The 16,454-nt window shown below is 34.3% G+C and overlaps 1 protein-coding gene across 4 annotated transcripts in view; it reads right to left on the bottom strand.

Annotated features, from left to right (window-relative positions):
* Positions 1-16,454, bottom strand: part of GRM5 (glutamate metabotropic receptor 5) — a 613,582-nt gene that overhangs the window by 572,162 nt on the left and 24,966 nt on the right. The window lies entirely within an intron of this gene.

Raw genomic sequence — 16,454 nt, 5'->3', positions numbered from 1 at the left:
ACTTGGGTAGGGTTATACACGGGCAGGGAGAAATACAATGTTTTGCTTCTCAAGCAAGGTAGTCATTAGGTAAATATATTGATATTTACCTGAACTTTTATGCCAGCAATCATTTACCTAAATAACTTCTAATCTTGATGTTATAAATTTCAGGAGCCTTAAAAATTGTTCATACCCTTTCAAAGTTGTACAGGATTTTAATCTTTTTGCTTTTTGTGTTTATTCTGTTAATTTAATTAAAAAGTTTTTAAATATAGAAGTAAACATCAGATAAAATGTTAATTTACATGCTTTTTAGGATTGCAAAAAATAGAAACAGTTTAAGGATTTCCAAATTTGTCAGGTTGCAGCAAAACAATATTATATATTCATAGCAATGTTTGTAAAGGGTATGAAAAATATAGGAAAATTCTCCCTACAGCGTTAACAAAAAACACAAACAAAAAGAAATACAAAATTATGGATAGTTTTCAGTTACAATTAGTTTTTAAAATTGTACATGAGAAAGAAAAATAAAATATCAAAATGTTTTTCTCTTGTAATGTTAATGATTTTCAAAATTCTTCTTGTGATTTTTTCTTTTCCAAATGTTAAATAATATCTATGTATGGCCTTTGTATTTGGAAATAATATATGTTTTATATATACCATTTTTGTCTTCCTTATTTTCACTTAAAAATATCATTTAAGTTGTTTTTAGACACCAAAATGATAGAATAATGTTTTCTTTTATTTTTTCTTTTTCTTTTTTTTGAGAGAGAGTGAGAAGTGGGGAGAGGAAGAATCTTGAGCAGGCTCCAAGCCCAGCCTGGAGCCCGACACAGGGCTCGATCTCACGACCCTGAGATCATGACCTGAGCCAAAAACAAGGGTCTGACATTTAACTGACTGAGCCACCCAGGTGCCCCGATGGAAGAATAATTCAAAGTTCAAATGTAATCCAATAAGTTATATCTGAACTAATGACTAGGCAAAAAAAAAGGCAATTATAACAACCAAATTAGTATTAACAGATGATGTTTGCTGATTGCCTCCTATAAATGGCATGTCATAAATAAGTGTTTTATTTATTTTGAAATTATTTATAATTTTGAATTTATTCATTTAATTTGCACAACAAATATTTGATGTAGGGCTACCATTATTCTCATTTTTTGTGACTCCGTTTCCTCATCTATAAAACAAATAATAACAGCACTAGCTCACAGGATTGCTGTGAGAGTTAAATGAATTAGTACGTGTGCAAGTACATGGAGAAGTGCCAGCACAGCCAGCGAATGTCCTGTCAGTGTGTCCCAACAGCAGTGACAGCAGCAGCCTCACCATCAGCATCATCAGTCCCTTACACTTGATGAGGCTGAGATTTACAGCGGTAAAGTACCTCGTTCAAATTCTGGTCTATTTAACCATAGAGTCCAAGCCCTTAAACTCTATGATAACAGGAGTAAATAATATTTCAATAATAATAAATATATAATTGCTTATGAGACTGAGTGTTCTTGTGCAAGACTGTTGAATCACAGATCAGTACTTCTGAAACAAATAATGCAATATATGTTAAGAAAAAAAAAAGAAGAAGAAGATAGCAGGAGGGGAAGAATGAAGGGGAGTAAGTTGGAGGGGGAGACGAACCATGAGAGACGATGGACTCTGAAAAACAAACTGAGGTTTCTAGAGGGGAGGGGGTTGGGGGGATGAGTTAGCCTGGTGATGGGTATTAAAGAGGGCATGTTCTGCGTGGAGCACTGGGTGTTATGCACAAACAATGAATCATGGAACACTACATCAAAAACTAATGTTGTATGGTGATTAACATAACAATAAAAAATTAAAATAAAAAGAATTCTCTGAACATTAGCTTACTTTCTAATCAGTGTCCTGGCACCAGGAGCTCCGTGACCTTAGATAAGTTGCTTAAATTTCCTAGGCCTCAGTTTCTCCTTTATAAAATGAGAAGGTTGAAAAAAAAAACCACAAAGTAACAGCAGTCAAGATTCTTTGAATTTTTGTGTGTGTTAGGTATGTTATTAAATCAATAATCAGGACTATCTGATGAGCCAAAAAATATTGATAATCTTGCCTCTTTTTGAAATGATGTAACTGATGGTTAGAAAACTGGCCTCACATCCACAGCAAGTAGTGATGGGGCTGAGATTTGAATCCAGGTTTCTCTGAATTCAATATCTGAGCTCCTTCAACTCTGCTGTGTTCCCACTGCTAGAAGTTCCAAGCCATTTTAGATCTGACACTTTATCAACGTCTGTTACTTATGCAACATGAACACGATGTGGAAAAGAAGTCCCCCACCCCCCAACCACATCTAGCCAGCAAAATCTCACTGTTTTTATTGTGGTGGAGACATCATTAATGAAAGGTCTTTGATTAGCATCTGATCTTCACACTACTGTACTTAATATTTTATAAAAGCCTAGCCCAAGCATATAGATCTTGGCACACAATGAGGGTTCATTTACTATTTCATTAATACATCAGGCAGCTTTAGATTTATAAAATGCATTAACTGATTATTCAATTGACCACCATAACAAAAGACTAGTACGGAGAGTACAGACATAACCATCTATCATCATACAAATGAGGATCTGCGGATTCAGAAAGGTTAAGTGAACTGCCCAAGGTCATTCCAAACTGGGAAATCAAATACAGTATCCAAAGTAATTCTAAGATTAATGCTCTTTCTACTGATCTCAAAACCAAATTCTTCAACACTCTAATTGGATCAGAGGTAAAGTTTCCCAGACTCAAATTCAATCACTTCAGTATGAGTTTTGGCTCTTTTTCCAGTTAAGACTCATTTCAGTTGCCTTTGATTAGAAATTGCATACAATTTCTGAAAGTCCACTCATGGCCACTTTCATATATTATATCTCAAAAATTTGAGAACCTGATTTTCTTTGTCATGTCTCTAGATGATATTCTTTCTTCCTATGGATGGCACAAATTTTATACTCTCCTCAACCTCTTTAAACCTTAAAGTCATATGCAATGCAATTTGCCATTTACTGAGTGAAGGTAAAAGCAAAGGCATGTAACAAGATTTAAGGCTAGCAGAGAAATTTCCTGCCAAACAAACCCAAAGTACTATTCTACAGTCACGAAACAGCACGGCCTCCTTCAAGGATGATGCTTTTCAAATAAATGAAACCAGTTCAGTAAAAACATTAATTCTACTGATTGATTACGCAAAAGAATTTGAAGAATATTACAGTTCAAGATTCTGACCTAAGACTCAGAAAGAAGGTTGAGAATTTCAAGGAAGATGCAAATACCAAGAAATGTCAAAATCAGAGACAGGATTGAGTTTACGAATAATTTCATTCAAAGAATATAAATTTGTATCAGGGAAAAATGTATGATTAAAAGGAATAAAAACATGTTTAAGTTTTCCCAGAGTTCCATATAATTAGATAATTATCAAAGGTCTAAATTCATAAAAAGAAATGACTTCAATTTTGTTAAATAAGCCAGAGAATGTCTTAATTACTAGCGATTTATGCACTTTATGGTTTATTGTTTGAGGTTGTCTGCAATATCTGTTAGTGAGGGAGATTAAAAATTGTTATTAATCATACCTACCTCAGACTATCCTGAATGGAACAATACTTACCAACTTCATCCTAGATCAGCGGCACTGAATAGTATTAACAAAAAGGTATAACTGGGAGACCTATGGTTCTCTACCTGGCTCCCTTTGATACCAGAATATCAAACACTAGGCAAGTATAAGAATCACGCTGTATTAAACAAAATAACAACACACTGTTTTCTTTTTTTAAAAAATTCTGGCAGAGGACCTCCATCCCTATTTATCTTAATCATGTAATATTCTGCTTGTACAATTACTTATCTCACTGATATTATTTAGTGGTGACTATAAATAGAGATTCTTATAAAAACAGCTTTAAACTCTCCACAATTTTCCAAAATATACTTAATAAAGACTTCTTTCCTTCAATCTAGTTTCTCAATATACTCATCTCTTGCCACACCAATGTCACTTTATAAATTTCTGCTTACACACAACCATATTCTTTTTATAAAGGTAAATTTTGTATTAATATGAGGTCATGACTTGGTATACATCTAAGAAAAGTTATGTGCTGGCAAATGCTTCAACTCATTTTTTTTCATAGTGTGCACTACAGAGTCTAACACATAATATATTCCTAATATACTAACTTATTAACGAATAAATTAGTTCATTTGTAGCATCACATGGACCTTGAGTTCTATTAGGTGTGCTTTTATATAGTATATGCTTGCATCGAAATACATTGCATTTTGTCCAAAATATATGACATATTGTGTGCAAAATCTTCTCTCAAATAATCAAAAATGTTGCGGCCAGTTTTTAATTACTTTTATAACTTTAAACAACTTGGCAAATTGAAGTACCATCAAACTCCCAAAAAACTTGTATTTTTTGCATTTTATTATTTATGTGAGGATCTATTATCAATAAGTACATACAAATTCATATAATTAATATTGCCAGCTTGATTCTTTAGCTTATACTTTTTTAATAAAACTTAGAGTTTTAACATTAAATGTAATGGAAATTAATAGCTGTTTATAAATTTTTATTTCCTCAGCACAAAAAAATGAGAATAAATTATATTCATGCAATAAGAGATGAGTGGACTTATTTACAAATTGAAAACAACCAAATTAAGTTTGATAATGAATAATAGAGCCAGATAGCTTACTTAATTTTTTCAGTGTCTTGATACATTTCTTCTCTTTTTTCTCAATTTACTTCAGTAAAAACATATTAATTACCAGGTTCATTTGTAATTCATTTTTTTTTAAATTCCATGAAATTGAAAGTAAACTAACATGACACTTCAATATGTCTTACTTAACTTGTATATTTCTCCAGCTTCTCAAAAGGATAAAAATTCATCATATACCAATGCAATAATACCTATTTCTGAAAGAATAATGATGTGCGGCTCTTATTAGGGAGAGTCAAGGCTTGAAATCCTAACCCAAATCTGGTGAAAAGTAGTTATATGACTTTTGAAAATAAGTTACATAACCAAAGAACTATCAAGGAGGTTTGTGAAGAAACTGGCAAAGATACCATATTTCTGTTTTTAGACAGCTTGAGATAAGAAACAAAGATATACCCTTTTTACTTTCTATTCTATTTTCATTGAAACTATGGGTAGGGCTTACATTCAGATAACAATAATAATAATATGCCAGTAATAGCTCCAAAATTTGTATCTGGTATCAGTTCATGGATTATAATAAAAACTGATAATTTCTGACAACAGTACATGCTTGATAAATAATAGTTACTATTATTGTCACTCTTATTATATGAGCTATAATGATCTGTAAGAGAGCATCAGCTTAGTTTTCCATCTAATATAGCTATGAATCTGTTTTGTTTCATAAGGTCCATATTATCACCTTTTGGTTTTATTCTAAGACCTCAGGCATGCCTCAATGTGTTAACAATTTAGCTTTCATCAGCAAAGTTGCAGTTACTGACTAGTTAAGAGGCAAGAGCTTGTCCAATTTGAAATTTACAAAGAAATTTTGTATTCATTGTAGGGTTTTTTTTTACTACAAAAGATGTTCATGATCGTTATAAAAGTAGCATAATTCAGAAGTACTTAAAATACAGTGTTACTTTCCATCTTCAACTTCTCTGTTCCCATACCTCCACCCCTACACACACACACACACACACACACACACACACACACACACACAGTGAATAACCATGTTAACAGTCGAGCTCTGGGATTTTCCAGACAGCTCATTTTATTACACCATAATGCTTCTCAGCAATTGAAGGAGAGTTTGTGGGATCTAGTTATAATTGTACCAAAGCACTAAACACTCTCTGTTGTATTATGTGATTGCAAACCTAACTTCCAAAAGGAAAATTGGTAAAAATCTAAAACTCACTGCATTTACTGGTCACTTTCCTAACTCTCCACCTCATTCATTAGTTAGCTTTAACTAAGCAAAGCCAAAGTGAAACATTCAGTTATGGGTTTTCTCTTCATATCCAAATAAGGCAAGTTCTTGGTGAACTAATTTATTTTTTTTAAGATTTCTTTATTTTAGAGAGTGAGAGAGAGAGAGAGAGGACACGAGCACACATAAGCCAGGGGGAGGGGAAGAGGGAAAAATTCTCAAGCAGGCTCAGGGCTGAGCACAAATCTTGAGGAAGGCTGTATCTTAGGACCCTGAGATCAGAACCTGAGTTGAAATCAAAAGTCCTCTCTTACGTGACTGGCGAACTAATTTAGAAGACACTTATTGAACATTTACTATGTGCCAAGGTTAACACTAAAAGCTTTATATTTATTTTTCACAACAGTCTGTGGGGGTAGGGATTATTATCTCAATTTGATAATGAGAAAACTAAATTAAGTGACTTAGTCTGAAGTCCCTTTACTAGCAAGAATGGTAATCAGGATTTACACTCAAACTTGCCTGTGTTCACACTACTTAAATAGAATGGTTGCAAAGAATCAGGAAACTCTGATTCCTGAGATGTCTTTGCAACAAACTTTGTAAATTTAAGGTCATGACTCCAATGTAGTTTACCCATTTCATGGAACTACTTTTACTAGTGCTCTCTCATATCTTATTTCACTTTATCTTACTAACAGTTTGGTTTGATCTTCCCATTCTCAAAATACCTCAAATTTAGACTTAACCACTTATCAAATGAGACTGTGCATGCAATCATTAGAAAACTCAGAGAAAACTGAAAGAAGACTATCACTTTATATGTTTAAACTTGTACTTTATTACACATGGTGTATCCTGATTTGTTATATGTAAAAAGGAATAAGCTTGGGAATATTATCACATTGTATTGTGTGTGTGTGTGTGTGTGTGTGTGTGTGTGTGTGTTGGGGGTAGATCTATTAATTTGGTATATGTACACTTTTAGTACCAAAATTATAATTAATATCACTTGTATTTATTTTTAATGAACTATATTGGGATATCAACAAAAATGTTCCCACGCTTGTCTTGATGTCTGATAAAAGCTTGGACCAGGAACTTGCCTCTGACTTCCTGGTCTGGTATCCTCACCATAGTCCTATGTTGATGATTATGTCACTTATCAACAACATATTAATTAGTTATGTTTTCTTAAAGTCTTCACCATTTCCCACCATGGGTGTCTTAGAATTCTTGCTTATTTTTAAGAAGAAGACTTAGAACTCATCCATCCAGGAGAGACAAACCTCATGACATTGTCACAGAAGCATAAACCTGAGTATTTATATTGCATTTTTCTAGCAAAAAAAAAATGTATTAACAATGTTAAAAAGAAGGGCGCCTGGGTGGCTCAGTTGGTTAAGCCACTGCCTTCGGCTCAGGTCATGATCCCGGAGTCCCGGGATCGAGTCCCGCATCGGACTCCCCCTTCTCTGTGGGGAGCCTGCTTCTCCCTCTGCCTCTGCCTGCCACTCCCCCTGCTTGTGCTCACTCTGTCTCTCTCTCTCTCTATGTCAAATAAATAAATAAAATATTTAAAAAAAAATAAAAAAAAACAATGTTAAAAAGAAGAGTAGAATAAGTAGCTTTCAAGTTTTGTTTTGTTTTTTTTTTTTAGCTGTACGACATAGTAAGAAACACATTTTAAGTGGTAACCCACAGGACACATATGGTTATATGCAACTAAAATAAAAATGTACAAAACAATACCTACTCTTACTATCATGTAATACTCTGATGTTTATATTCTACTGTATCCTATTTTATTCACCTCTATATTAACTGCTGGTCTCATTCCAATGAATAGGTTTTACAAACGACTCATGGGTTTTGATGCACTTTTTGAAAAAACAAAACAAAGACTAGGCAATCTCTTTCTCTTGAAAGCCTTCGTGTGTGTGTGTGAAAACAGATACATAAAATGTATCATTGGGGCATAATCACTCATTTCAAAGTCCCCTAAAATGAACACAGCTGACTATCACACCTCTTGCCAAAATATCTCCTCAACTCAACATTTGGTTAAGTTGAGAAGTCTTTCTGGAGTACATGCAAATGTGCCAAAATGAGATTTCATAACTCCTAGTCCTGATGAATTCCAAAGAAGTCTTTCATACATAAGGCCACATCACTTAACAATATGTTCTCCTGTTCCTAAAAAAATGTGTACCATCCTGCTTCCTCCTGTAATTGGCATCTGAAGGATGGAGTGTGGCATCTGCAATGAAGATGTGAATAAAAACAACCAGATACAGTCTGTACTTATCATCAGACTCACAAAAAGTTCTTCTGTGAGGTCAACTTGTTGCCATAAGCATCCTCCTTAATTTATTTTCTCTTTACTATAATTAATTCCTTCCATATGAACAAAGAAAGGTGTTGCTTTCAAAGCTGAATAAAAAGATACAAGAAACATGCTCAAAGATTTTCTCAGTGGGAAAACCAATAGTTTTCTTATTTCCTAGGAAGGGAAAAGGAGTCAATAAATGTGCATTCCACTTTTGCTTGAAGCCACCACTACCCCAATATAAAGGGAGGAAGTTTGGGTTTATTTTAAAAGAATTGCCCTTGGGTCCAAATCCTCTCTCTGCCACTAACTGGATGCAGTATTATTGGGGAAATTACTTCCTCTTTCATACCTATTCTCTAACCTATGAAATGATTACTTTATCAGAATGTGTTACAGAATAAATGAATCAAGTAACAAATTAATGAAATATCACAGTATATGCAATCATGCTTTAATTCACAGAATAATAGAATCTCATTTAAATGACATTTGATTGTCAATATCAGTAGTTATCAAAAGGGACAAATAGTCCAATTCTCTCCTTCCTCAAATGAGGCTTAAGTTCATTTTTCTATAGCCCCTCCAAGTGATTTTCTATTCCAGGCTATGCATAGGACCTACAGAAAACTGACTCACCACCTTCTAGAGAGGAAATTCCTTCAGCGAACAGTTGTACTAATGAATAAAAATAACCTTTTTTTAATTGAACTATAATTTGTTACTCTGGTATTTCAGTAATTAGCTCTCTTCATAATGCTCCTGGTCATACAGATTATGGCTTCTTTCCACCTGAATTCTCCAAATAACTAAAGGTAGCAGTCAGGTCCCTACTATCTTATCTTTTGTGTGCCAAATTCATTCTCTGAAGACACAGTTTCAAGTCTCATAACCATTTCTGACCACTCTCTTTTGAACAGATCATACTTGGTTGCATTTATTTTAAATGTGATGCCCAACATTTATAAAATCCATTCCAGTGTGGTCTGTGGAAGCATAAAAGCAAGTCACAGAAAGTCAGTCTTGGAAGGTACTTCCAAGAACATACTTTCTAGCACCTCTTCATATGACATATGAAGGAAGGAGTTGAAGTCATTTTCTCAGAGCCACATAGTAAACACTCCTACCTCTGATGCCAGTGATATTTCTTTTAGTAAAACCAGTCCTTTTAATTTTGTTTTTTCCACCTCCAAAATATCATTAATGTAATCTTCAGCTTTCATATAGTCATTTTCAAAATAATGGAATAATGAGGCTATTACCCTTGACCAGACTTAATGAACAACCTACAAAGTATAAAAACTGTCAGTAACTAAAGAAGAGATGAGGAAAATGTGGTAACTAAGAGAGACAGAAAGAAAAAAGAGAGAGAGAGAAAGTAGAAAGGGAAGAGATCCTCTGATTAGACTTTTGTGGATATCTATCCTCGCTTTTTCGTAAGTACTTGCTTCATGTGTATTGGGTAGCACATGCCTTCCCATTCGACAGTAATCTTCACTCAGTAGCAACCTCTGTTACTCAGACTAAACTTTATAAACCTAGAAGCTAATAAGGTTCTAATGACTGAGGAATGGAGTCACAAGATGACCTCTTTAATAAATAGAATGAACGAACTTTCTGAATATTCAAACTCTAAAGCTCAGAAAATAATGTTATCTCTTTGGGATCTGGAATAAAGGAGAAAAAGGAAGAACACACAATGTGGGCAGCTCAAATCCATAAAATGGATAAATGCTAAATATATCTAACAGTCATATATACTAAGAGCTCATCTTCCTTAAAGGAAACATCTGATTAGTTGGAACTTCACATCCTCCACCCCAGGTATTTATTTGTGTGTGTTGAGGGATCAGTGCAATAATACCCTCTGAAAACAAGGGTCCTTCTAACTTAGTCATCCCAGGCATGGAGTACTTCAAGGGGGGAGGATTTCTGGTATTTTCAGCAGTGAATAGATAGTAATAGTGCCTGAGAAAGTGGAAATAGGAATGCTATGTCTGTCATGAATCTTTTATACGTGAGTTAGAGTCAAACCTGGTCTAAAGTCCAACTTTTCAGATCAAATCTATAAACAGGGAAGATCTTGTCCAAGCCACAGCTAGATATGTTAATGGATCCTATGTTTTCTCTGATCAAGGCAATAATAACTCCCTCAGAGGTCAGTCACTAATAGTCTATGTGCTATCACCATCTGAAGACAGCACCCCCTAACAAATTTCCCAGGGCTACCTGTATTTCTTTCATGCTAACAATGAACTTTCTGATGGTGATGTATGAACATGAAAAATTACTTAATTACTATTAAAGTTGCCACCCTATTTCCCAGATTATGGTTCTATGATCAAATTAATTTCATGAAGAATCCACCTAAAAGTCTCTGCATCTTCTGTTTTTTATGGTTGTTACATCAGGGTAACCAATATAATTACCCAATCATTCCATGATCACAAAGACTTCTGGGGGTCTAATGTTTTCAGAATTTTTGTGAAGCTAAGGAAAATCTTTCAAAGTTTCTGCAAACCTGTAATATGACTCAGGCAAAGAAGCAATTCATCTAATTCACAGATCAAGAGCAAAGGGGTCATTCCATTTCTCAAAGGTAACTTCTACATTAATGAACTCATTTGTAGTCCCTGTTACTACTTCAGATAGATATTAAAACTTTCAGCATATTGGCATCATTGAAATGAAGGAAAAGGAATAGAGCAATGAAATGGAGAAGTAATACAATGGTGAAGGAGGAGGAGAAGAAGAAAAAGAAGAACAACAACAACAACTTGAGTAATTATCCCTAACAATGATGTAGAAATGGAATTCTGGACAGGAATACTGAGTTCCAAAGCCTAACTCTGTAACTAACTATGTACAAGTAGGGCAAATTACTTGTCCTCACTGTCTCTGTTTCCCCAGCTGTAACAGAGGTGTTAAACTACATGCTCACCTAAGACACTTCCAGTATTAACATTCTGCAAAGCTAACAATAGTTTGTGTCTGAAATATTATCATGATCATCTCAAAATCCACCTCACCTCTCAACACTATTCAATTTCTGGAGAAACAACATGAAACCCCTTTAGAAAGTACCAGTATGGCCCATAGTGATATTTCTCATCTTTCCATACTAAATTGTTGTCTTGATAGAATCCCAATTAATAGAAAAAAAATGTGACAGGAAAATGAAGTCCCATTTTTTAGAAATTAAACTAAGCATATAGACTATGAATTACATTGAAGATCTTTCAAGCAAAGCTTGATTGTTATCACCTGTTAAAATAATTGATGGAAAAACATCACAACTTGAAAGTGGTATATCACAATATGTAGGCTAGCCTGAAGACAATGTTCTTAATGATGTCATTTTACCAGTACAACTTACTGGTACATTTTTCTCCAAGAGCATCACTGACATGTTTTTTGGCTAGAACAAATTAGTATTCCTATATCATTAGATGGAAATAATAAATTCAAGAATGAATGCAAACAAAAAAGGAGTTAGGTATGGATAGCATTTTACAATTAATCAAGGGAGGCATTTTGGCTCCTCATTTTTATAAAGAAGCAAAACTGAAATACTACAAGCATCTGCTATTTATCTACATGCTACATATTCATAAATAGTGAGTTAGGTACTATTCTAACACAAATTCATCCAGTCACTAAATAGTCTTTGAACACCTATTATGTGCTAGGCACACTGATAGGCCCTGTGAACAGTGGAGTTTCAAAGTCAGCAAAAATTGTGAAGTATAAAATCCTGTAAGTCATCCATAAAGTATAGTATACATGACTTTGTACATAAAATCTAGTCTGTAACTACTTTTCTCCATGACATGAAGCTAGATCAAGGGGAAACATGTAATAATGGAATTATTGCAAGTGTCTGATTACTTAAACATCAACACTTTAAGGGAGTTATCGAATCTTTAGTCATGGGCATGTGGATGAAAGACTAAATTTTCCTTCTTGCTAACAGCATTTATTTCACATTTATAAAATAATACATTATATTTTATTTCACATTTAAATATAAAGATATTAATTCATTTTAATACATGTGTTTTGTTTTGATTTTGAAGTGTAAACATTGTAGAAGCAACCAATTGGGAGACCGGGCAGTTAAAGTCATGGGAATGAGTATGCTTATACTGGACTCAGTCTTGAAGGTATTCATTATTGTTCATAAATTTATGGTTAGCTGAGTAATGTTTATGGCTTCAGCTGGGCTCTATGTGTGAATGCAATTAACGATGGGTCAGAAAGGCAACTGTGTTGGATCTTCATTAGGTGCTCTCACATGGTTGAGGTCAAGTGGTCTAAGATGGCCTCCTCTAGAAAACCTGGGTGCTCTCATCCTTCACATGGTGATGATAGTGTCCCAAGACTGATAGACAGACAAGAAAGGAAGTTCTCACTTCCATCACATCATATTAACCAAAACATTCACAAGGCTGGAGCTGCTTGGTAATAGGAGTGAACTATCAAGTTACAAAACGAAGTCACCAAAGCAGCTGATCTGCCATACCTACAAACAGGCCAGCACCACTGATCCTGTGACATAAATGGACCCACATACCAAGGCTGGCAAAAGTGCTGAGGTAAAAGACCCCTGAGAGCAGAGAGAGTGCTGACAGGATTGATGCCTTAAAAAGCACTGATGTTTTTTTTCTTCTGAATGATTTCTGTTAATTTCCTACACACAGTTGAAGAACTGGTGTGGTCTGCATTTAAAAAAAAAAATTCTTTTTTTCTTTTTTTGATTTCATACTATTAATCCATTTGCCTAGAAGACCTAGGCACAATTTCTGCATGGTACAACAAGCCACAGTAAATACTCAGTCCTGTAGCCTAGAAAAAGCATATATCAAGGAAATGGCAAGTGTAAGAGATTATTAACATGAAGCTAAACCCCAAGTGTCCTTGTGCTCTCTTCTGAAATTCTGTGACAACAACACTTTCTTGAAGGAACACCTTGTAATCCCTGCCAAGAGGACTGTATGACATAGTACTACCATGTTTAAGCATAAAGTAAATGAGCAATTTGTGCAGTGGGGGAAGATAAATGATTTTTTAAATGGGACAACATCTTTTCATAGACCTCAGTCCCTCTTGGGAAAGCATTTGGAAAGTTCAATACTCTTTAAAAAAGAGTAATATCAACTGGGTAAAGACGGATAATTATAAGGACATAGGAATAGTTTGAGATCCTGGGGATGAGAGAGCTAGGGCTAGAGAGGGTTACCCCAATCCAGCCACAAAAAGAGGCTGAAGGAAGAACTGGTATTACCATTTCATGGAAAATCCCACAGGGGATTTCTGAAGGGCCAGGCCACAGAAAACCAGGCATCATTTTGGGGAGTTTCCACAGTACCCAACAGAGCTGTATCTCATTACACTCAAGTACTTTTCTTATCCCACATGTGATTTTTACCTTGTTAAACTTCCTACCACACCACTCCTATACAGATAAATTGTAAGACATAATACCACATAACCGCATTATCCACATACTTGCTTGGGATCAAAGCAATATAAATACTCTCTGACTAAACCACATAAAGAAATAAGCCAAAAGTATTTCTTCCCATCTTTGTCCATACTCAAAGTGTGTTCTTTCCTGAATCCTGGTGGTATCCAAATATTTTGCCAGTATTTGGCAATAAAATTTCTATTGACCTATTTTTGGCAAAATAATTAAATCTGCCTGGATTTGGCAATGGGATTTATATTGGTTTATTTTTTTTTTACCCACAAATAGAATGTTTCCTTTTAATGGTTATATTTCAATAGCTCCTTTTGCTTAAAATACACAACTTCAAACATTTGCATGTAAAAGTTATACAAGAAAAGTAAGTCTCTTCCTTTCTACCTGATCCTGTAACTCTTCTATGTCCTCCTCAGAAGGAACAAGTGTTACCTGTTTTGTTCTTCTCTGAGAGCAATTCTTTGAATATCAATCAAATGATTTACATAAACTCCATTTTACACAAATAACAAGCCGTTACACAAAACTGCACCTTGCTTTTTTCCCTTAAAAATGATCTTGGAGTTCATTATTATTTCATTACCTACAGAATGCCTCATTCATTTTAATAGCTATGCAATCATACTTATATGGACAAATCAATTTATTTTATTAGATCACTATTGGCATACATTTAGGTTAAAAAAATTTAAATTAGTAACAGCCAATAGTCATGATAATGAGTTTCACTTAGAACACAATCTTGAATTGCCCTGTCCTACATAGAGACCAAAACTTACTCTTCTAAAGCTAGAGGGACGTCCCTAATGAAATTTATGATTTGAAGTGAACCAAAACATAACTTTATCCTTGGCATTTTTTAAACCGTTTTTACTTTCCCATCTCATATTTCCTCATGTCCTTTTCTGGAAATCCATCCCTTCTTAATTTTCACCAATTGTCAGTATTCTTCCTGTCAAAATCCAACTCAAATTCCATGTCCTTCTTGAAGATCTTGAAGATGGGGCCCATCACCACAGAATAGGACTTGATTTTTTTCTCTGTCAGTTTACTTTAAAGACATATTTGTAACTTCTTGTCATCATGAATTATGGTTATATAAGTATTAATGCATGCCTCCAGCCCCTGCCAAATTGTATACCCAATGGGTATTGATATATAAAACATAGGGCTGTCCCTTCAGAGGACTATCAGAAGTCCTTACATGTATTTGTGTTTAATGAATATGTATTGTATAAACATATCCTCAGGTGTGATTACATTGGATTCTGTTCAATTATAATAGGGCCCTAAGCTAAAAGTCAGTAACTAGGAGTCCTACTCTTAAAATCACTGTTAGATATATATTGGATGGACCATTTAAACTCGTAAAGCATTTGTATTTTAAAACAGAAATAAAATATTTGGATTACCTATATCACTGGATTGTTGTGAGAATAAAGTGAAATAGTGGTTTTATAATGAAAATCTCAGCATTAGAAAAAAATCCAAGGTCTCCTTGATCATCTATCCATTGCTCAAAATTTCCACATACCAACATCTTGATAAGTAAACTACAAATTTATACATAAGAATTTCCAGAGGTATAAAAATCTCAATCCAGTACAGAAGCCCATTTTATGTTTGTGCAGCTCTGAACATTGTTAATGAGTGGGCATACAGTGAAATCTATATTACGCCACTTCATAATGAATAGTTTGTTATATCTGGCTGGTGACTGGTTACTAACCTCCAAAGTAGGCTCACTCTGGTGATTTCATAAATTGCTCAATAACTCAACCCCACATTTTACAGGATTGGATTGTTTGGACCATATTGATAATGTTATTGCAAGATTCTTTAATCTTAACTAATCCTCACAGTGCTTCCATGGACTATAAAAAAGTATTTTGTAGCTTCTGGCTTTAGTATATGCAGTATGTTGTGCTAGAAAGAGTGTTGTGTAATTAGTGAGTCTCACATTTGAGTCACTTAACCTCTGTAGTCAAACCAAACCTATCCCAAACAGCCTTGGTCATGAACTAATAAGTCATGCATATGAAAACATTTTCAAAGCACCATAACCAATAAAAAGGACTAATATTGTTATTGTTATAAAACCTCAGTCACATTTTGCTTCCTTGTTTTGCTTTGAGCATAAACAAACAATAAATTTCAAAGCAAAACTAATTTTGAATTGCTAAAACTTACATTCTCTGAGTATGTTCTAGACAAGGGTAGTATTAATTCATACATATCTCTTTTCCAGACTTAACTATACTCTCTTTTGAAAAAGAAAATACTTGTGAGACTAAACTGTTTGGTAATTTTCTATCACAGTAGACCTGGGCCAGAACTGACTGCCTTCAGTCCCTACCTGCATTTATGTGTACCTCTCTTTATCAAAAACAATAGGTAGTTGGAGCAACTTTAAATGTGAAAATTATGAGGTGTTCAATGAATTTCAGAAAACTTAAAAATTTCTAGCATCATCATAGCAGAATTACAGATAATATAATGCAAAACACACAAAAAATGTTCATTTCACAAAATCATGGCCACATAAACATTAATATTAGCCTAAATCTAAGCCTCTCTAGACATCTGCCACTTGAGCCCTTCTTATATTACTGGTATAGCCAGGCAACTCAAAAGATCCCAAATAATCAGGAATATTTTAGTCTTCCAAAACCTGGAATTATAACTGGG

This window comes from Zalophus californianus, chromosome 11, assembly GCF_009762305.2.
Source record: "Zalophus californianus isolate mZalCal1 chromosome 11, mZalCal1.pri.v2, whole genome shotgun sequence".
NCBI classification, from domain to species: Eukaryota; Metazoa; Chordata; class Mammalia; order Carnivora; family Otariidae; genus Zalophus; species Zalophus californianus.
Note: the sequence above shows the minus strand (reverse complement) of the source record. Positions and strands in the feature narration are given on the sequence as shown.